The sequence below is a fragment of the Rhyacophila brunnea genome, unplaced genomic scaffold, assembly GCF_057557595.1.
Source record: "Rhyacophila brunnea isolate RB1 unplaced genomic scaffold, BYU_Rbru_1.0 scaffold_21, whole genome shotgun sequence".
Lineage (NCBI taxonomy): Eukaryota > Metazoa > Arthropoda > Insecta > Trichoptera > Rhyacophilidae > Rhyacophila > Rhyacophila brunnea.
This window is the reverse complement of record NW_028232871.1, coordinates 32,456,883-32,481,059: the sequence shown is the minus strand read 5'-3', so window position 1 is coordinate 32,481,059 and position 24,177 is coordinate 32,456,883. Positions and strand designations below refer to the sequence as shown.

The 24,177-nt window shown below is 32.6% G+C and overlaps 1 protein-coding gene across 2 annotated transcripts in view; it reads left to right on the top strand.

Annotated features, from left to right (window-relative positions):
* The window catches only part of sdt (MAGUK p55 family member stardust), a 299,466-nt gene that overhangs the window by 23,758 nt on the left and 251,531 nt on the right, over positions 1 to 24,177 (top strand). The window contains exon 1 of one of the 2 annotated variants that reach the window (XM_085948728.1): positions 2,579 to 2,957. The exons of the other annotated variant lie outside the window; for it this stretch is intronic. The gene's annotated coding sequence lies outside the window, so the exon portion shown is untranslated. Of the gene's footprint in view, positions 1 to 2,578; positions 2,958 to 24,177 lie in introns of those variants that run through there. 2 annotated transcript variants of the gene reach the window in all.

Below are 24,177 nucleotides of genomic sequence, written 5' to 3'. Positions count from 1 at the left end.
GTAGGGAGTAAAATGATATTGACGCGCGTGTTTGAACATGTACCGTTTAAAAAAAATTAAAAAAAATTCGGTTAGGTATTAACAGCGTACACCCACCCATCGTCACTGCCTACGAAAACCATAATAGTAGAGGTAGGCTGTGGAGAAAAAATAATGCACACTTTGTGATTCATACTCTTATTTGTGTTCATTGAACTAAGAATACAAATAACTTCTGAAATTTCTGGACATAGTTATTGTATGTTTCGAAATAGGTAATCATAAATATTTGTATAATAATATACGTATGATGTTTGTTATGAAAACACTTGCTCGAATACTATACTTGTAAATTGTTGTGTTTCACTAGTGTACCCCTCAGATGGGCACTTAAAATATTATGGACACACTAACGATTAACTGTAACCCCACGATAAATGTACTTACCATTTTAATAAATTATAAGGCAATAGTATTATAAAATGGCAAGTATAAAAGAAGCTGTGGGTACCTAAGTTAAGTAAAGAAGATGACATGAAAAGTAAAATCGTGCCGTTATTCGCGCTGTCCGGCGTACAACAATACAAAGCCATCTTTTTATGATTATTTATGTCCAATACGATTCCTGTTTAATAATAATACAAAACACATTTATACGAAAGATCTACCGCGGTTAACTTTGTTTGGGTGCTGTTTTATCACTGCATTAGGATTTAGTGATCCACTGTGTGTCAAACATAATCTTTTAACAGTCGATTCAAAAATGTTGCCGTCATTTTCTGATGGTTGGATTCATCTGCATTTGCCATTTATATTAGTACGGTATATACAGTTCAACAATATACATAAATTATTCAATCTTATTATCCACATTTTGTTTTAAAAATCGTGTTCACGACGAAGCTATTTTTTAACTGCGCGGCTTCGTCAACATACAAAATTATCAAATCTGGCCGAGTGAAAATCTTCAAAAGATTCTAAAAAAGTGACTGTATTGTGCGGACTTTTTGGGTATGACGGTATCGTTGGATTATCTGGGATTTCTTTTAGTATCGCTTATTGTGGTTTCTGACAAATATGTATTTCATATACAAGTTACAATATGGAGACTATGAATAATTGACTGAAGGAATATTCAAAAAATATTTAAGATACTTTTCGGGTGGTAGGTATGTTACGTACTAAAACTAAATCAATTTTAAAAGGCGTTATATTAATCAAAATTTATTTAATACTAATTTATCACTTATATTGTGTCACTTGTCAATTATTGGTGGAAAGGCAAAGAACAATTTCTACTTAATATGAATGAAAATGAAACAACATATCTGTGTGTAATGCGTCAATTACATTGAGCTACTTTACAATCTGCCTGTAAAGTCGCCCAGTGTCATCATTGGACAAGCTAACAAGCAGATTGTAAACAATCTACCGAGAAAGCCGTTGAAAGCCGGTCAACTTTACACGCTACACGCCGGCGTGTGGGCCTACTGCGTCTGCGCAGTAGAGCGCAGTAGCAACCTCCCGGTTAAAAAACGAACTACGTTCTGTCAAAATAGTCGCTGGCTTGTGTCTTCTCAGCGAATGGAAAGTTTTGTGTGTCATCATCACAATCGCAGTAGGTGAATCGCCCGCTATTAAATTCGCCAACAAACAGCTCGTAAAGTAGCTCAATGTAATTGACGCTTAAAGCAAAAAAGCAATAAGTCTAAAATCGCTACTTTTCAAGAGAGCCAAAAGAAGACTGATTTTTGTACCACTTTATGGGAATTCCAACGATTCTGTGTAGGATTTGGTAATTATTTAGATGTGTTAATTCAACTCATTTATTTTCTCATTTATGCATAATAATAATAAATATAGTATGGCTCATTTGGCATTATTAAACTATTTTTTCAATTTTTAAGCTTATCGCCCCCTTCCCTTCGCACATAGAGATATAATACATTAATTCAGAAAATTAATGTGAATTATGTACTAAGTACTTTATAATTATAATACTAAAAATATAAGTAATTTTATATTATTATTGACTATCAATTTTCATTTTATTTTTTGTTAACGTTTACAATAATGACATCAATATCATATATCTTTTTTCAACATATATTAGTAACCGTTGACATAGAGGGGTTTCCAAAGAAGTGTAACCGTGCTTGACGTAATGTTTAAATGAAGTTTCCCACAAACACTTTCCACAGAAAAATGTTGCAGCTTTGTGTACGGGTGATATTTTTGTCATCAATCATTTTCTGTCAATAATCATTATTGAAGATAGGCCCTATATACTATATTTTTATATGTAATTTAAATATACACGTACCTACAGTGATTGCTTTAATCGAATTACAGTGCAGTGACTAAAGCATTCACCTGACCCATACATTCGCTGAACGTAACTTCGGCGCCTTCCGGATAGCTTCGCCAAACTTCGTCAATCCCACGTCGCAGGTAAAAGCAAACCGAACTTACCTGTCCCCGTGGCTCCGTACACGAATAATTTGAGGTTATGTACCGTATTTACAGCGGGTGCGAACGAGACAGGCGTATACAACCCGATCGTGCTGTCGCGCGTTCCGAATTGGAACGATGCTAAAGCAGTGTGTTTTGTACTGAGCGCTGTGTGGTTGGCTATAATATTTTACTCGTGGTGTTTTTTCCCGATTTTTCTTTTCAATTAAACGTTTCCTTAATAATACAGTCAATGCATGAATAAACAAATAATTTAGCTGCGTTAGTAATGCAGTGTGTTGGTTGTGTGTTTCGGAAGTGATTCAATATTCGATTTTGTTGTTTATTTATTTTTTTATTATTGACAAGCGACTGGTCAAGTCAAGTGTCAAATGTGTGTTGGTGAGAATGTATCACAGTGAAGTGTTGGTTGTTTTATTGTAGTTTTTTTTAGATTTACCTGTGCGGAGGACTAACAGAATCCAATTGGATTTTGGTATCTAATCACTACCGGATTGTTCTCACAGGTAAGGATTGATTGTTATTGTGTATTATTATTTATATACAAAAATAAAAACACAGTTACTTTTTTATCTCGGCGCAAAGTGAAAATCAGGAACGGTTGTCACGTGACGTGACTGTATTTTAGAGGAAATGAGGTTGTATATTGTGTGAATACGTATGCAGGTAGGTATACTCTTTATGTAGGTATGAATAACATGATGATTAATTATAGAGAAGTCGTAATCAAAACCATACACAACATAACAATAATGTAACTATAAACATCAAATTAGTTAATTCCATGTTAGTTAAATTATGCACACTGGCCGTAATCTGATGAGTACGGGTTTGAGTCCCAGTCAGTATCTACAAATATATTTTTTAATAATATGTACGTGTCTGCAATGTTCCAAATACCTATATGAATGTGCAATAACATTCGTAAATTTTGACTGAATTTCATTAAAAATTATTAAGTAGGTATGCAAGTCCTACGTAATAATTAAATTTTTGAGAGATCCTGACGCCATCTAGGCATCAAGGTAAAATACGTAGATTTTAAATCACAATAGGAATAGATCAGAATTTGAAAAAATACTTTGGATACATAGTTAGTAAATTTCGGCATAATATTAATTTGCTTAATAATAATTGGTCAAGTAAATTTATTGACTGGTATTCAAAGGATGTAGGATGCACAAATATTTTGTTTATAATTAATTAGTGTGTTTCTCAGGTTTTCAAATTATGTACCTACCTATGTTGAATAATTCAATTTTGTGTAGGTATTATTCATTGATTAACAGCAAACATAATCTACTTAGGTAATTATTACTAATCATAATCTATGATTCCTTTGGTCAAGAAACTAGTTTGTATTAGTACATATTTGTGTTTTAAAAACAATAGGAAAATAAACATAAAAGTTTTCTTTACGAATTGAATGTAGGTACCTATTTATATAGTCAACACAAGGAGCATAGTAATGGGTGTGTACACAAGTTTATTTCAGTACAATAATAATTAAGTACATAATTAATGTTTTGTATAATTATAATGACTAGGTATTTCATCATTTCATGTAATTTAACATTTGTATATAATTAGTAATTACCTACGTCAATATTTTTTAACGATAAAATGAAGGTATACCTTGGTATATATATACTTACATACATGTAATTCAAATGGCAAAATTTCCATTTTTGCTCCAAAGCTGAGTACCTATATACTTATATGGACATACACAGACTGAATGTTTGTGTTACTTTAAAGAGACTCGATTATTCATCATTATTTGCTCTGGAGCAAACACTCACAAAAAAATATTGAACAAATAATTTGTTAAACATTTTATTGACAATGTCGTGCTTGTGACGAAACCGGTCGTGGTATTTAATACATAGAGACTAACTAAAAATATATTTTTTAAACATTTTTAATTAATTTTATGCTGTTATTTCGTTTAACTATCAAAAGCAATATGTATGTAGGTACCTACCTGTATTTTTTCAATTTTTGAGTACCTACATATAGTATAAATTAATGTATAGGTAGTATGCACTGTTAGGTACCCCTTTTATTTCTCACATTTAGACTGATAAATATACTTATACCTACATCACTCATTATTATTATTATTATTTAATTTGATATACCTAGGTATTCACATGTTTTCAAACATGAATCCACGAGAAAATCGAAAGTTGAAAAAAATCTATGCTCGCCATTATGAGAACATTTTTTCAGATATTATATTATACAAAATGTACATACACATGTCCCATGAGGGTAAGCAGGTAGTGAGCTGCTTAGAGGTGGCAAATTCGAAGGTGCAACGAATAAAAGAGGAAATACTACAATACAACATTTCATTGAATCCCATATTACGTGGCTTAGAATGAGTCCTTAACGAAATCTATCAAATCAGATTGATTCCCACCAAAAGGTATTTCTAGATAAAGGGAAAATAGAGTAAGTCCATTATATCTTCACCGTCACTGATCCCCTGGTTTGTAAAGTAATTGAAGATCTTGGCATAAAAACAGCAAATGTCACAAAACACTTTTTTTTCAGGAGAGGGTAAAAACATAATATCTTGGTTATTAAAAGAAATTTTATTAATTTGACAATGAGAAATTATAGAGAAACCGTATATGCACTATATGAATGTAAAAAAAATATTAAATGTATTTCGGTTAAATAGATATTTAAAAAAGAATGAGTGTGACATTTGCTGTTTTTACACAATTTTTGGACATTTGTTGTTTTTATTGCAAAATTGAAAAGATCGAAATGTAAATAGTATGACTAAAACTATAATTTTATTAAATAAAATAAAGAATATATATTTCTGTTATTTTTTGATCATAATACAACTTTTAATAAGGTTTGGACATATTATTTACCTATTAACAAACGACTTCAATGTTTCTAAAAAATCAAGAATTAAATATTTGAAAAAATGTTTTAATCATGTGCGGGTTAATACTGATTAGCTTCATATTATTATTATTGATTTAATTTAATAAAACACATTTTTTTAGTATCTACGTATTCCACTTTTAATAAATAAATCTGTACCGGTTTCGTCCGCCTCTGTTTTTCTGCCAACTGTTTTCAACAGTTGAAAATGTCCCTATAAGGTGGACGAAACCTATCCAGATTTATTTATTAAAAGTGGAACAAGTACTAAAAAAATGTGTTTTAATAAATTAAATCATTAACACAATGGATTTCTACCATGAATTGATAGTTAACATGAAAAAAGAAAACCGATGAGCCTCGTCTGACACCTTCACTATCAGCAAATTAAACGTTACATTTATTGGGTTTTGTAAATATTTAGCTAATTTTAAAATATTTTTTTATTAAGCTACTTTCAATGGAACTAATCCACCATATGTTGTTTTAAATGCAATCGTGACTTGCATTTGATTTTTATTCACTACATTGAATCAATCCCACAGCCTAGAGAGAAACTGAAATGTTCGCAAAGCACTTCTCCCTTACTAGCCTGGTCTATTTTGTACATTATAACTAGCCTACAAATTTTTACAGAAAAATGTCAAAGTTTTAACCTATATTTCATAATAAAAAAAAAATTTTCTCCGGTCTCTTTAGATTTTATAATGAAGGGCCCAGAATTTTCCTTATTGCATCAAACTGAATAATAATGAAAGTCACCGTTATTTGGTAAAAACGTTGCATAGTTTTGTTAATTTTTCTCTTTCGAGACGTTTCAGATGTCTTGCTAGGAATATTCATGATAAAATATAAAAACAATCATTAGAAAACGTTATAAAAAGCAATAATTAAACGAATCAAGGATAATTTGACAGCTCAGACACTAAATTGTATGGAATGTATACTAACATTACTAACGCCGCCTGGTGATAAAAGTGTAGAACTACTGGACCTTTGCTGTTTTCACACAAAAATGCCTGGACTATTGCGGTTTTTAGAAAAGTGGCATATTTTCGAGAGCAGATTTGAGGGACTTATAATTTTTTTTAAAAATGTATCTTTGCACAGTTGTATGTAATCATACACAGGGAATATAGAAATGCAATAAAATGAAAATGGAAAAAAGTGGACATTTGATGTTTTTATGCCAAGATCTTCAATTTTTATACAAAAATGACCAAGCAAGCAAGATCAGCCCACACTGGTTAAATGATATGATGTTTCCATGGGGAGAAGCAATTCGCAGCTCATCAATGAATGTAATGTTGAGGATATTGTATACATAGCAGTACAATGCCACAAATTTGAGCGACACATAGTAGATATGTGACTTACACATGCAGACGAGTGGATCCTCTTGCGGCGAATTTGAAATAGAAGAGAAATCAAGTATTCAATGTCGTTTACTCGTTGTAGACAATTTAAAATCAGATCGAGTGCGTACTTACAGATTATCTACGCAAACACCAACAAAAAAAGACCATTGTAATTAATAATTTGAATGTGTTTGCATACACAAGATTTGTGGATAATAAACACGAAGAGCTTGTTGTACCTACTTTTAATTGTACATTAAAATAATGCTCGGTATAGGTACTATTATTCAAATAAACCAGTGATAAAGCATCCACTAATTATTCAAGCTGTTTTTTTTTTTAACTGAAAACAGTTTTTTTTTTAAATGGCAGCACTTTCGATAATTACTGCGATGTTGCCAAGTTATTAAATTGTAATGCTAATCTGTCAACTATGCAACGCGTTTATCATTTGTTGGTTTAACTTAATAAAACTTTAACATCATTGAATTTGGCATTTAAATTATAATTAAGTAAGTAAAGAGAATATGCCATCAGTGGCAGATACATTTATCGAATGATGATGCCGCTTATAACGGTGGCAGGGCTCGAAATGGACCGGAACGCACCGGAGCGCCGTTCTGATTAATAAAATTTCTCAGGAAAATAATTTGACTATCTGAGCTAGATCGGCCATAAAACAAAAAAACCTAACACTTATTTTTATAAAATACTTTTTTTTTTATTTATTTTACAATATTTTCGTAAAATCATCGAGCGCTCCGGTTCGTAAAATTTTCCATTTCGAGCGCTGAACGGTGGTTTATATCGCTATATTAATATGAAGACCTACAGATTTTAAGGTTAGATATTATAAAACAATAACAGGATAACTCGGATACTCGTAGTATCAGTATTCTTCGAATTATTATCTTTCTATACTGCGCGAGGCTTGATGAAAAACATTTCGCTGTCCCCGGGGCTACGTTTGAGACGAAGAATGTGGTTTTGCTCTGTTCGAGAATAATCATATATAACTACTTATATATGAAGCGTGTAGCTACGTATATATACCACTGGCTTGTCGTATATTTTTTAAACTAGCTATCGAGGATTTTAATGAAAATAATAAAAAATAATATTTACTTAAGATAATATAGATAATATCTACATCTACATACATACTTGTATTATAATAAGTATTGACAAAATACAGTAAAAATAAATAAAAATGTAACCTGCATCTGAGTATAATGTCACGCATATGATGCACCGGTTTGTTATGCTATTGATTTTTCGTCATGAAGGATAATAATGGCAGTCGTGAAGGGTGCTGTTGAAGGTAGGAAGGCTGTGGCACGTAATTGAAATAAAGTCCTAGGACTTGAATTTTGTTCATCTTCAGTATTAAATATTATATTTTACCTTTTTATAATACTTATATATTTCACGAAAAAAAGACAACAAGCACTAAGAATACATATAAAAAGTAATGTTCATCCGCAATTCGAACTCGGACTAAAAAATTCTAATATCTCGGTAGTTCAGGATTTTGTCAAAGCTACCGAATATATCATATACAAAACATGTTAGGGTTTTATACATATAGCCTCAGATATTGACATCGAGTGCGTGTGTTTTTTTATGTAATCATTTGTATATGTGTTATACGCTTGAAATGTACCAAATTCAAAGAAAGCTTTTGGCTTTGTTAGATGGTGTTTGTGTTATAGCTCGTTAAGTATTAGTGAAATTGCTACTTGCCGCCTGGTTGACCAAGCCGACAATCAATCTATAACACACACTTACAAATAGATATATATATATTATATATTGTTACAATTTTTTTTTTGTAAAATATGAAAGTTATTATTGAAGTACCTTAATAAGTAATTAAAAAAATAATAATCTTTGCCACTGATAAATGGGCCTGTACAGAGCTTTTAACGAAACCTGAAATGAACTAAGTACGGACCCTAAAAACCGCATAATTATTTTAGAGCTCGAATCAGTACCGGAACCCTTATCCCATAAGTTTGAAAATCCCAAACCGGAACTGGAACCCATAATAATATTGGGTTCCGACGTTTCTAATAAAATAACCATAGGTTAATTCATAAAATAATCTTCCCAGAATAACTTATTCGACACCCTAAAGCCTACATTACACATCAATAATAGTACCTACCTATGACTAAACACTCTTGGGAGAAATAATTTAGTCACCCTCAATCGTGAATTATTTTCTTCAATATATCTATATATCAGTGGTTAACTTTCAAAACTGAACATGTCCCATATATGCCGAAAATGAGTTATTATCGGAATATCATTCTATAACCTCATACACACTTTGTTGACTTTCAAAAATAGACACAAAACACCAATTTCATATTGAAACGAGGTATTGTTGTTTATATTTAATAAAACGCAATATTTTTTTGTAGTACTTATTCCACTTTTAATCAATAGATTAGGACCGGTTTCGTCCGCTTCAGAGGGACATTTTGAAAATGTCCATCTGAAGCGGACAAAACCGGTCCTAATCTATTGATTAAAAGTGGAATAAGTACTACAAAAAAATGGCGTTTTATTAAATATAAACAACAATACAATGCAGTTCCACCATGAATTGACAGTTAACAAAATAAAAGAAATTGAAAAGAGGTTTCAAAAAGTAGGTTGACATTCAAATAGGGACACGTCCAACGTTGTTGACATTCGAAATTCATTTTCAAATGTCCCTCTGAGGCGGACGAAACTGGTCCTAATCTATTGATTAAAAGTGGAATAAGTACTACAAAAAAAAATGGCGTTTTATTAAATATAAACAACAATACAATGCAGTTCCACCATGAATTGACAGTTAACAAAATAAAAGAAATTGAAAGAGGTTTCAAAAAGTAGGTTGACATTCAAATAGGGACACGTCCAACGTTGTTGACATTCGAAATGACACATGTCACTTTCAGCTAATGGCGGGACTGTATTGAGTCACGTGACCAAGTATGTTGTCATACAATCTGACAGTTTGGTTTTTGTCGCTGCGTGTTTTCGCTGTGTTTTATTTGAAAAGATCATTTATCTCTGAGGAGTGAATAGTGGACATGTCCAGTTCTGAAAAATAGCCACTGATATATTATGTACCTATTAGTATCCATCATATTTGTATTTATTTTATGGTTATCCTGCCAACTGAATTCAAAACCCGAATACGTTCCGGTTACTATAAACATACCACATTCGATTGATGTTTGATAGTTTTGACAGATAATATAGCGGTGTCGAGTTAGAGAAAGCGATGCTATAGGCATGATGTAAGTGAAGTCGGAAATATAAACTATAACAGAAATCAAATTCGTGCGCACTGGAAGAAATCAATTGTTCCACTATCGTAAGTATTACAGCATTATTCTGGTCGGGAAGTGTCAATATTTCAAAACACTTCTGACTTTACTTGTCATGTTCCAGTATCGGACTATAGGTCAAATACAAGGTATGCCAACACCTGTAGCGCGTATATCGTACTTGTAGCATTGCTGTAGTGTCAGTCACAATGCAGGAATCCGTGTGATTGTATCACACTATTGGGTGCCATCAAAACCGATCGCATATAAAAAATCGTCTCGATTGGGTTATGTTAATGTTTCAACTCCCTTCCATGCTCACTTGCTAGACCATACCGGGACAGTGGCGTCACGTGACTAGCCGGAACGAGGTGCGACTTCTTTCAAGCACTACGGTGCATGGTTGCAGCATCAGTCCCATGCGGCTCCTTCTCGGGACGGAATGAGCACTTAAAATCACTTGTTTCAGACTCGTTTATAGCATTATGGAAATATTGTAAATGACAACAAAATCACATCGACAAATTCGACGTGAGACCGGGCTAACACTTTTGTTAATAAACTCAAGTTTATGTGAAGTAGTCGTAGATACTAGTATAATCCCAAAGATTCTTTGGAGACACCTATCCTCGTAATTAAAAATTCGACACTTGGGTCTTGAACAGGTGACGTTTCATAGTCATACAAGATCACAGATAGCATGCACGCATTGAACGACCTCGTTGAACGCAAGGTTCGTATTATTATAAGCAATGTTTTTAGAAAACATCTTGCATTTCGTTTAGAAATTAACTAAGTAGAAAATTCCTCTGTATAAATAGCTCGACGTTAACAATATTCGTCCAAAAATTTATGGCGTTTTGCGCGATATGGTAATTTTCCATAAGAAGCCGAGGGAGGAGAAATAGGGGTTGATTCTTAAACCTTCTGACATTTAAAACGTGATATTACAAGTTATCATGCAATGTTCGGGTCGTACCTCGAAACTAAAAATAGACCATAGCAGAAAAACGCGACATCTTATATTGTGGCTATTTTTTACGTAAAATATTACAAGAATATAAAATTTTCTTATTACCCAATCTATTTTGTAATTTCCTATATTTTGAACTTTACATTGTTAAGGCTATACCTCAGCTGAGGCATGGTCTAAAAATAAAAAGATCGTGACTAGGCGATGCGCGGATTGCGGGTCGCGGGTGTAAATGACGCGAGCCGAACGAAATATAATTTGTCATAAAAATTCAACATGCGTCCTTTTTATGTTATGTTTATTGTTATATTCGTAATAATAATAGTATATTCATTGACATGTTTTCTTTTTCAAGTACATGCGGAACGTTTTTTAGTAATCTTTACACGATTTAAGGGGGGACATGCTCGTCGAAGGTCAAAATTGAGTTTTTATTGTATTTTCAAACCATGATCCTGGACACTCCTCAAACGTTGTAGATAATCTATTTATATAATTTTGAAGCCTTATTATCCTTTATAGTTATTTTAAACATTTGATGACTGCATGAAGTATTTTTGTTACATAAAATAGTATTCTTTTAAACCTCTCGCTCTAATGTTTTAGAATATAGTCATATTTCGGTACAGAACTGTGCAGTGGTGTTAAAATTTTTTACATTTATTAATTTTTAAACGCATTTATAAAACCATTAGTATAATTTATTACGAGATAATTTTTGTAAAATATTCACGATAAAAAATTATTTTGATAATCTCTGTGATCCCAAATTTGACAACAATTAGGCATTTTATTATTCAAAAAATCGGCAAGATTAACACATTTGAAGATGATTCTAAAGATATTTATTATAAGCTATATTTTTGACCATTCAAGTGTGATAAAAATCTTATGAATAATGATTGCTTTATAATAATTATTGACCTAAGAATAAGGTAGTGTTTTTTTGAAATACGCCATTTCTTTTGTCATTCCCTAGTGGTTAAGCTACAACATACGGCCGTAGCCATAAAATGACAAACTATAATTAAAGTAGGGATTAAAATTATGTTAACGCGCGTGTTTGAACATGTACCTAACCGAATTTTTTTAATTTTTTTTTTAAACGGTACATGTTCAAACACGCGCGTCAATATCATTTTACTCCCTACTTCAATTATAGTTTGTTAATTTATGGCTACGGCCGTATGTTGTAGCTTAACTACTGGGGAATTACAAAAGAAATGGCGTATTTCAAAAAAACACTACCTTATTCTTAGGTCAATAATTATTATAAAGCAATCATTATTCATAAAATGTTTATCACACTTGAATGGTCAAAGACATAGCTTATAATAAATATCTTTAGAATCATCTTGAAATATGTTATTCTTGCCGATTTTTTGAATAATAAAATGCCTAATTCTTGTCAAATTTGGGATCACAGAGATTATCAAAATATTTTTTTATCGTGAATATTTTACAAAAATTATCTCATAATAAATTATGCTAATGGTTTTATAAATACGTTTAAAAATTAATACATGTAAAAAATCTTAACACCACTGCACAGTTATGTACCGAAATATGACTATATTCTAAAACATTAGAGCGAGAGGTTTAAAAGAATACTATTTTATGTAACAAAAATACTTCATGCAGTCATCAAATGTTTAAAATAACTATAAAGGATAATAAGGCTTCAAAATTATATAAATAGATCATCTACAACGTTTAAGGAGTGTCCAGGATCATGGTTTGAATATACAATAAAAACTCAATTTTGACCTTCGACGAGCATGTCCCCCCTTAAGAATAATATATTCATCCGACTCCATCACAAAAGAAATTGACGTGCGAACAGGTCTACTAATCTCTCTGAATGGCAACGTGGGCAAAATTTCGTTTCACATAGTGTTGAAAATTATTTGCCGTTTCACTTATATACGCTCTTCACTTCACTTGGGCTTTGTAAGTACCTACCTATGTAATATTACATTATATTATATATGTGTATTGATTTATCTCTCTGTAACGCAGCACAACACATTACAGCACATACGTACAAAAGCATATACACTCACATATTCCCTCTCTATCTGCACATCGAATACATTTTACATTGGATGCATAGAACGCATCAGAAAACTGTTGACAGGTGGCACTGCCACCTGGTAATTTTTTCTAGTACCTAATATTTATGTTTAAATTGTCGTACACATGCTAAACCGCCGATGAGACGTTCTGTTAAAATTTAGGGGCGGCCCAGTTCTCACAAACACGGAGTTACCATAAAACGTTCTTCAACAAAAAAAACTAACATTTTCGTTGGTGCTCCTGATGGTTATATTGATCTGAAATCTTCGTCAATAGATTCTTCGCAGACACCAAATATGATATAACGTCGTATATTTTTTGTAACTTAACAATATACCTACAACATATTCAGTCGACACTGACGCAATGAGAAATTAAAACGGCATCATCTATGATGATGACGAATTTAATGTATTAGGTATTATTATTTTACATTTAAAATGAATCACGATTTAGATTAAACATATTCTGAAGTCAAAATCGTACATATAAATCGTCACTGTTCTGGCAGAAGACACTAATTCGAAAAAAAATACGTATTGAGTTAGTTATACCAAAATGTTCCTTATTTCAAACTTTACCGTCTGGAAACCTTCTTAATAAATAAACAGTCTTTATTTTAAAGTCATCCTTTATATTATTATTATAGATTACTTTATAAACTCACATGATAGACCATTTCAAACATTTTAACAACTTCAAAGTCAAATTACTCAAAACTAGTATTCTCCAGTTAGTCTGTTCTGCCAGAACAGAGACGATATTATAGTTTCAATGAGCACATAATATATATCTTATGATAGAATTTTTCAACTTTTTACATAAAAAGTAAGTACTTAAGTAACTACCTAGTTTTTAAAATAATATCGTAAGATATTTTTTAAAAACTTGTTTCAGTTTTTTTTTAAATTATTATTTGATAAATAGCGACATATTGTATTTATTTCCTATAGAATTAAGTTGTGTTTAAAAATAGACACCTCTTAGGTACAGTCATCAGATGAATATTCGAAGAGGCCGAATGAGCAATCTATCATATGAATTTTTTTGTTGTTATCAAATCATCAAATAGTTTGTACGCAAGTACATGCCTCGAAAATTTTATCGGATTAATCAAAAAATAGTCTTGAATTCTTCACTCATCTTTTGAAATAAGTAATATTGTAATGATTGAGTAGGTAGCTACTAAGTACGTATTACCTGATCATTGAATGGACGAGAGTTAAAAACAGTAATACTAATATATTTATATGTAAAAACGTAGTTAGCAACCATTTTGTATCATGGAGGGGGGTCAACGTCAGTATCCCAAAATCCGCCACTGGTTTAAAGTAGCTCTCAAAATTATTGGTCATTACTGCTTTTATCGTCCCATTGATAGATACTCACCTATTTTTATATTTTTTTGTGAATTATGTTTCCAAATTGAATAGACACCCCCTTTACCATTTTTGCCATTTTTTACCGGATTTGCTGGTGCTTCAATATTGTGGCGATTACATAAAGAGCGTACGTAAGTGAAACGGCAAATAATTTTCAACTGTATGTGGAACGAAATTTCGGCAGCGTTGCCATTCGGAGAGCGATAGTCGAGGTGTCCGCACGTCGATTTGTTTTGTCATGGCATCGGATGAAAATATTATTAAATAAAACTTTACGTATGTAGATACTTAAAAAAGAAAACATGTCAATGAATATACTATTATTATTACGAATATAATAATAAACAGAACATAAAATGGACGTATGTTGGATTTATATGACAAATTATATTTCGTTTGGCATGCGTCATTTTCACCCGCGACCCGCAATCCGCGCATCGCCTAGCCACGATCTTTTTAGACCGTGCCTCAACTGATGTACAGCCTTAAGTAGGTAACCGTGGCGAAGGGTGGAAGATCCGACATAAATAGTTCACACTAAACTTTGTCAGTCAGACGTATTTGTTTTCATTGGACTAATACTACAATGTGTAGATAGTGTTTGTTAATTTTTTAAATTCAATTAGACCCTGCATAATCCAAGCAATAGTAGATAATGGTCATAAAATATTCGTTTATCCATAAAACATTATGCCAGAATTTTAGATATTTTATAGATAGAAGAATATTGTTTATCGATTGTGGTTTGGCTTAGGCTTGATGAATTAAAAAAACTAACAAATACATCTGTAATATAAATTATTCTTAACTCAACAAAACAAATAAGCATGACTAACAAAGTTTAGTGTGCACTATTTATGTCGAATCTTAACAGCCTACATCCACCCCTCGCCACAAGTTTACTGAAATGTCAGTAAACGTATCAAAACTGGTCCACCGATATTTCGACAGCTTATTATCAAGTATGACTGCAAAATTGTGCACTATTTTTGTCGGATCGCCCATAGCATACCTAAACTATTATGGTTTGGTTTAGGCAGGGTTCAATTGAATTTAAAAAACTAATCAGCATCATTTGCAAATTGTATTATAGTTCAATGAAAACAAATAAGTATGACTGACAAAGTTTAGTGTGCACTATTTATGTCAAATCTTAATAGCCTACCTCCACCCCTCGCCACTGTTAGGTAATGATAAATATATTGCGTGTTATTGATGGCAATGAAGTCGTGAAAACAATTATTATAATGGAGGATCAGGAAGGAAAAAACCTAATTGGCGACGATTAAATTGTAGATCGGAAAAACGTGTGAAAACAAGACAATCGGAATTTTCAATGCGAAATGACATAAGATGACTACCCGATAGAAGCTAATTATTTTGTTTAAAAAAACGCAGTATTGAAAAAAAACGGTATAAATTCAGTCGAATCGTGAACAATGAATATAGGAAGTCATTCACGTGACATGCAGAATTGAAAAGTTTACCGGAAAACAATGAATGTAGGTGCATACTTGGTCAATTAACGGTAAAGGTGTGACGATTTAAAAAAAAATGTATAGTACCTATGTCCTATATAATGTGTCATAGGCGCAGTATTATGTGTTCTAATGTAATGTTGTGCAGTATAATTTCGTCTCTGTTCTGGCAGAACACACTAACTGGATAATACTAGTTTTGAGTAATTTGACTTTGAAGTTGTTAAAATGTTTGACATGGTCTATCATGTGAGTTTATTAAGTAATCGTAAAAAGGATGACTTTAAAATAAAGACTGTTTATTTATTAAGAAGGTTTCCAGACGGTAAAGTTTGAAATAAGGAACATTTTGGTATAACTAACTCAATATGTCATTTTTTCGAATTAGTGTCTTCTCTGCCAGAACAGTGACGATTTATTTTATTACAGATATGTCAAACCTCAAGTAGGTTCGCTATGATCAGATATCCATTATTAAAACAGACAGTGAAATATCACACTCGTTCATTGTAATTCATATACTTATATAGACGAATTATATTTGGCTGGGGATTTTAAGGGATCGCAGTTGTCGTTCACCACAACAAATAAATATTCAATTTACCATTCGTCGTGAAAATTATAAGTTTTGCTCTTCTTTTGGACACTCATTGCATTGACTATCAAATTCTCCTAGTGTGCAAAGAGCCTACTGCGCGACGGTAAAAAGAAATATGCCTAAGTTTAAAATGCAAGGATTCACATATTCTCTTTCTCTCACTGCTTCGGCAAGCTGTGAGTGATGCGATACAAATAATTACGTTGCTTCACGCAGTTAAGAAAATCAAAATAATAATAATTTGCTGCCTTTAAATATCTCACTGAGATCATTTTTTATTACAGCTGACTGTACACGGTTTTACTATATTTATATAATAATATACCGTTTCGCATAAATAATATGATATTACGAATTGCAGCAGTACTTGTATCGCCTCCCAGTTTGGAAATCGCTGCACTACCATGTGAGATATTCCTTTTTTTATTTTCTATCGTTACTTCGATCGAGTTTATTTAAGAAAAGTTTTCGTTAACGGTACCTACTTACCATGTTTCTGAAACATTCTCGTAATTCTCAATTTAAAATACTGACAGTTACTAGATATCTATATATTATTCATTCTAATAATGATTTATATTTTATCCAATTCGATATTTTGCTTAATTCACAATCCATCAATCACATTTCGCGAATTGTTCGATTATTGTACGAAGTACCTACGTACAATATAGCTACAACTCGGTACGTTCAAGTATGCTCAAGGTTTTCTCTTCCGAGACAACGAACCTCGGCTCTTATCTGACAGTCAAATGAGAAATGATGTTACTTTTGCGAACACACTCTACACAATCTTGGAGGCAACTAGAAGTCTCTTAGCACGTTTTGTTTTAAAATTAACTAATGACTTTGCTTAATTCCGTAATCGAAGCAATTTGTCAGGCAAGATCGGTGTTTTGCGAGACGGAGTTCGCAAACCAAACAATATGGCTAATTCTTGATATGGAAGACTGGATATTTGTATATCATTTTAATCGTAATTAAAATTAAAATTAAATCCGACTATGCCATTTTATTTATTTAGATCTCAGGTATGTAAGTATGTACTTTGTATTTTGTAATTTTGTATTTTTCAAAAAAATAAGCCTGCATTGCGCACGGTTGTTCTCCGCCAATTTTGAAAGTATTATTTTTCGATTAAGCATTTTATTATTGAATTTAATTATACGTGCATATCAGTGGCGAAGGGTGCAGGTAGCCTGTTAAGATCCTCCATAAATAGTGCACATTAACATTAATTAATTTACAGGTGGTGTTGGTTCTTTTTTAAATTCAATAAAACCCTGCACAAACCAAGCCATAATAGATAATAGTCAAAAAATACTCGTATATCTACAAAATATTTCAAATTATGCAATTAAATCATACATAACTTTGGATATTTAAAGATAGAATAATACTTTTTATGTATTATAGTTTGGTTTAAGCAGGGCTTAATGTATTTAAAACAATAAATCAACAATATGTATAATATAATATGTATTCTTAATCCAACGAAAACAAATAAGTATTAATGAAAAAGTGTGCACACTTTTGTCGTATCGCCCAAAGTATACCAAAACTATTATGGTTTGGTTTAGACAGGGTTTGATTTTTTAAAAACTAACCAACACCATCTGTAAATTGTAGTATTAGTTCAATGAAAACGTAGGTATACGTATGTCAAACAAAGTTTAATGTGCATTATTTTTGACGGATCTTAACAGCCTACATCCACTCTTCGCCACTGGTGCATATTATATATTATTATGATAATTAGTTACATAAAATACTTAATAGCGAAAGGTTTTTACATCACTATTTATTAATTGTGGAAATAATACTTTGAAATTTTCCTTGGTAGTGTTAAATGATGATGGAATTTTGTACCAATTTTTTTTCTGTAATTCTCCATGACACAAGTTGCCAGTATCAAAAGATCATGCATTCAAATCTATGTATGATCAATTGTGCAATGATGATTTTACAATTTTCCTTATCATTCTGTAGAAGGGTTAAGAAAATTCAAGGGAGGGGCGGGTTGGTTTGGACAATAGATGGTTGAACTAGTTTTCTACTTAAAAATAGTACCTAATATTGTATTCTTAATTCCGTGTTCGAAATACGAAAGCAGTTTACGCGCCGAAAGGAAGCTAGCAAGACGAGGAACTTCATTTTTGTTCCCGCCAAGGCCAGCCGGTGTACAAAAGAGTGAGTGGCTGAGTGAGTAGCCATCCTCCGAATTCGGGGTTACAGTTTGGGCACAGTTTTTTTCCCGAATTGGGAAAAATACTTCATAATAAATGGTGAGTAGGTAATTATAAAGTTATTAAATAATTATATATTGAATTACGTTTATTTAAAAGTTAAGCAACATATTAAAAACATTTGAGAAATAAAATACAAGTATGACCGTAAAGTTTTGCATTATACAATGATCCTTATATGGACCCTTACCTAGAAGTAGGTCTATTTCGTTGGGCAAGTTATGTCTCAAGTATGGAAGTGGCTTCTTATCAATAAACAAAAAGGTATTTGGGCTGTGTACAAAGAAATACAGAATTCGTAATGATCAGACAGAGAAGGGAGTTCGTGGGAGATAGTGGAATATGGCGACGTTTCCTGGATGGGTAAAAGGCTCTTATTATGGATGTATCGCCTGTATCCACTGCTTGATGAAGCCCTATCTTTTCTGACGGCACTCTTGTAGTCCTTAGTCATTCATCGTCACACCTGTATAACGACCTCATCTAGCTCTTTCCACTCTCTTTGGTCCCTAGTTGTTTGCTTCCACGTACACACCAAACTCTATAAGTTCATCTATCCAGCGGACCTTGAGTACCACCGTATGATGGCATTTGTCTCGTAGTTGTCCACTCGCCACGTACTCTTATCTGCCTTGGATTTCTGTGTTATGCCCAACATGCACCTGTCCATACCACATTGTGCTACTCGTATTTTTTTGGTTTCTCTTACAGTTAGGGTCCATCTTTTACATACTTCTACTAAATTTGATATCTTATGATTCAGTGGGGTCTTGCCGTTTTAGTATTTTAATATCAGCTCATGCATAGATACTACTGGATTGTGATAATTATTGTCCATTGATGTAGTCTTTCCTTCTTCATTTGAGGTCTTTGCGTTTTGTATTATGACCAAAATTATTGTCTTCTCATATTTTTTTCTTTTTCGATTCCTGGGCCTTATTCCCAACTTGCATCCCTCCATACAGAGTTGTGTCACTCCGATTTTTTAATGTAACTTCCATGTTTCGCACACATATAGGTACATACGTTAGCACTGGAATAATACACTTTTTAAATACACTGATATATTGGTAGGTACCTATACAAAGGCAGAATCAGCAATTTATTTGACATATATTTTTTCGGCAATTGCAGTCGTGCGATGGAAAGATTCTTTTACGGGCCAAGTAATAGTATGTCTATCTATTATCCCTTTTCCAACCCGCGCCGCAGGAGAGGTTTGGCTGGTTTATCACCACCATAAAATTACTTACTTACATACTTCACCCTGTCACCCTTCAGTATCGTAGCATAGGGAAAACAAGCCCTCGAAATGTAAAATTTTACGAACCGGAGCGCTCGACAATTTTCCAACATATATTCCGATTTGTTTGTTATCTACGCTGAACCGATAAATATAATATAAGTCTTCAAACTTCTTACATGTATTTACGAAATCTACTGTCGAAAATTGTATTATTCATTATTCTCCCTGTATCTTTCGCCCATAAGCAGTGCTTCATACGATGTCACTGCTTTGTACTTTATTATTTATAAAGTATATATATTAATCAAGTAATAACATTGCAATTCCAACAAACATCACAGACCCTGAAGATCTCGGAAAAGTAAATGATTTAATTCACGAACCGGAACCCGATATTAAATTTACCTACAAGATGAGCGGAACGCTAGTCTCGAGGATTTTATGAACAGGTGCCTGTGTTCCGGTCCATTTAGGGTCCTGGGAAAACCTGGTAAACACATTAAATATGGTGCTGTGGGTTGATCGTCCACACCGATCAGCATGATACAACCAATATAAAAAAAGCCTCGGACCATAAATTTACCTATTTTTACCTGATTTTATAAAGTAGACACTACGATATATTTATTATTTTGTGCAAGAATGCCAAAAGGTTTTTGAATAATATAGCATTTTAGGCAAAACCCAGTTCTCATATTGGAGATTTCATTTATTCTACAAGAGTAGGTACATTTTTTTTACAATTGAGAAAACATTACGATTATAATATAAAAACAAAGTTTTCTTGTGATTCTGGGGTCAACATTGGAAAATCTCGGTCTTTTCGAAATGGAAAATGTCGGGTACGTAATCTGGCAACACAACAGATTTTAATATCGACGTACCTCTCGATAGCCTCTCTAGGCTTTGCAGATATGGTCAACCAATGGTTTGCGAGTATTATTTGACAAGTTAAAATATCTTTCAATATGTTTTATATACTGTAACGAGCCGTAGCTTGTAAAATTTGTTATATTTTGTTTATTATTGAGACAGGGGCAGATTGTCCTAACAGGGCACTGGGAGACATCCTTGTAGGCTGTTGACTACCAAAAGCAAAATTGTATGCTAAATAGTTTTATTGTAAATTCAAATAAGTATAATAAATACCACGTACGTTTTAAACATTTTTAACGGTTGAATTAGATCATTCTTCAATTCTTGGCGCCTTGTCATCTTGTATTAAATTTAATATATTATGTTGTCGTCCAACAAGCTAATCAATATTATACTATATGATTTATTCGGTATCATTTTGAAAATAATACTGTTTTTCAATGATCACAATATATCGACATTGCTGGACCAAAACGGCGTAAGTGAATATTCCAATCTCAATTCCCATTATGAAATAAGAATTTTATTGAATTCGGCAGTATATTTTTCACCAAAAAATGGTAACTTCGCCACGGAATGACGTCTTATTGATGTATTGGAACACTGTAAATGACATTTTAAACAATCTATCACCATATAATCGCCAAAATATATCTTACGCCCTTAAGTACGTCGATATACTTAGAGCAGCATGCACAATCTAAGATTTCGTTCCTAAGGATAAGTCGCCGAACAGCATGACTTAACTATAGACAATCCTGAGTATAGAGTTAAGGAATCCTTAACCATAGACTACTTTTGTTATGAACACGCCCCCTTCTGTATTACCATTTACCACTGACAGCTGCTGTCAAAATAAATTCGCATGTCTATAACACAGTCCATACACTCAAATTCATTTAACAATGTATCTCAATATGGATATTGATAGTGTTAATTCATTTGGCATGTACTTGCAGAATATTATTTTACTTTTATACGCTAACCCGCAGAAATACAAAATGCCAGGTGAAGAATGACACTTGACGCTATTACCATGTATATTCGAAAACAATTATGCAAGTTTTGTCTAGGTACTTGTCTAGTTACGTATTATATTATATCGAAATATTTACATGTGAGAACTTTTGTTCCTTTCTCGACTCTATCGTTATAAAGAGGCTGTTAACTAAATGTTTTCCAGTGAAGAAAGTTCTTAGAAAAGTTTTTAGTAAACTCATGTAAAATATATTTTACGCCTTTTTATACCACGTTTGTATTTTACCGGTTGGCAGTTGTGTCCCTCGTGCCGCGGGTTTCGAATCACACCAATCTAAGAAATTCTTAGATCGTCCCTCCCAGATCTGTCGCAAGAGGTTTCTTTTCGGGCGGTAGGTATTTTACGAGCGCACCTTTATTTCCGTCTCGCTTTTACGACCATGCTTTGTTCTCCCTCTGACGAAATTTGAATTCGGAATGCTTTACCAGTGACACAGCGCGCTGAAATATTTAAAAACAAAAGCGTTCTCGGAAACGGAATTAGGTTATGTGTACATTTTTTTTCCTCCGCTGTTCATTGTAGGTATACGGAATTCGCGTATCGTCAATCCATCCAAACTCTTTGGGAGCATATTGGAAATTTAGTGGTTTAATTAAATTTGTAGAATAATTATGTGCCTACGTAGAAATTGGAAAGATTGCCTGTTGCGTAGAGGCAAACGACTGAATTGACGAAAATACTAACGATACACATAGTGATGTCCTGTGAGGGCATGAAGGCTGTGTGTTGCTAAGGGGCGGCAAATTAAGGAATGACTATTACCAATAGCGAGGGTTGTGCGGCTGGTCAATGCACTCCCTAGAGATGTAGACATTTTAGCGATGGATTATGTATTTTGTTTTTAAAATTCTGTCATTGTTTAGTTTGTATTTTTCTTGAATTGTTGTTTTTTTTTATTTCATTTCTTTTGCTATGAAATTATGTTTTGCTTTGATTTTTTCTTTACTAAGTTGATTTAACTACCTACCTGTACTTTTTATTATAAATGTCATGTTATGACCGTCTTGAATTAATAATTTGTTATGTGCTCAATGTGTCTTTTTTAAATAAATAAACACATACATAAACAAATTACAACTTTTGAAAGCAGTGGCGGTTTTCCATGGAGCGATTATCGTTTTGTTATAAAGACACTATATCTTACTTTAAATAAATCACAAGGGGGCTTCCAAACTTGTCAGTGCCTCAGACCTCCTCGTAGGTACCTAAAACCACCGCTGTTTGAGAGTAAGTTTCGTAGAAATACTCCAATCCTCAGTATTTTATTCGAGGTTGGTGTTCCATTTGCCAGATTAACGTAGTAAAATAGGTAGGTTCATCTGACAACTGTGCATACAATTTGAGACTAAAATGAGACGAAGTCTGCCTAAGGACTGCACATTGCCTAGCGATGTCTCTGGATACAGTCCCGGTCCCTAGGTAAATCAAAAATGTGTTAAAATATACCTGCACTGCATTATTATTAGTAAATTATTGTAATAAAAGCGTATTTAGAACGATAAAATTTCATTTTATTCCAATTAATAATACAATGCATTTTCAACATGAATTGGCAGCACCATAAAATAAATTGTTTGTATATTTTTAATTGAAATTGCAATGAGTTTCACAATAATACATAATATTATAAAGCGTCTATTTATATATAGGTATATCCGACCATGTCCGATCCTAATAATTGGATCATATAAGCCTCCACAGAGTAGAGGTTTGTATTAACAGATTTTTTGTTTCTTACGAGAAATGGATGTCAGCCACTTGCTCAACCTATTAGGTCCATACCCTGACTCACACACAAATTGAAAAACAATATGTGTACTTGCCAGACCCAGGATTCGAACCTATTTATCTCTATTTCTAGTATATTTGTAAAGTAAGTATATTAGTATACCTACCTATGTGACAGGTATCACGGCGTATTTAATACTGCTTGTCTATAATCGATAGGTATTCAAAATTATTGACTTTTTCGGAAACAAGAGAACGACATTAAAAACTATTTGTTTTTTTTTCTGGTTAAAAAATGACAGCTGTCAGATTCGCGTATAATAATTTTATTATCGTGAATATTTTTTTAAATTCGTGGTTTTATCGATAGATTTGGCGTTTGTTTTTAGGATAAAAGCTCATACATAAATATGTTATAGATTTTCTCGCGTCTTTATTTATTGAAATTCTTCATATTATGTACGTGCTATAAATAAAACGCTAATTTAATAAA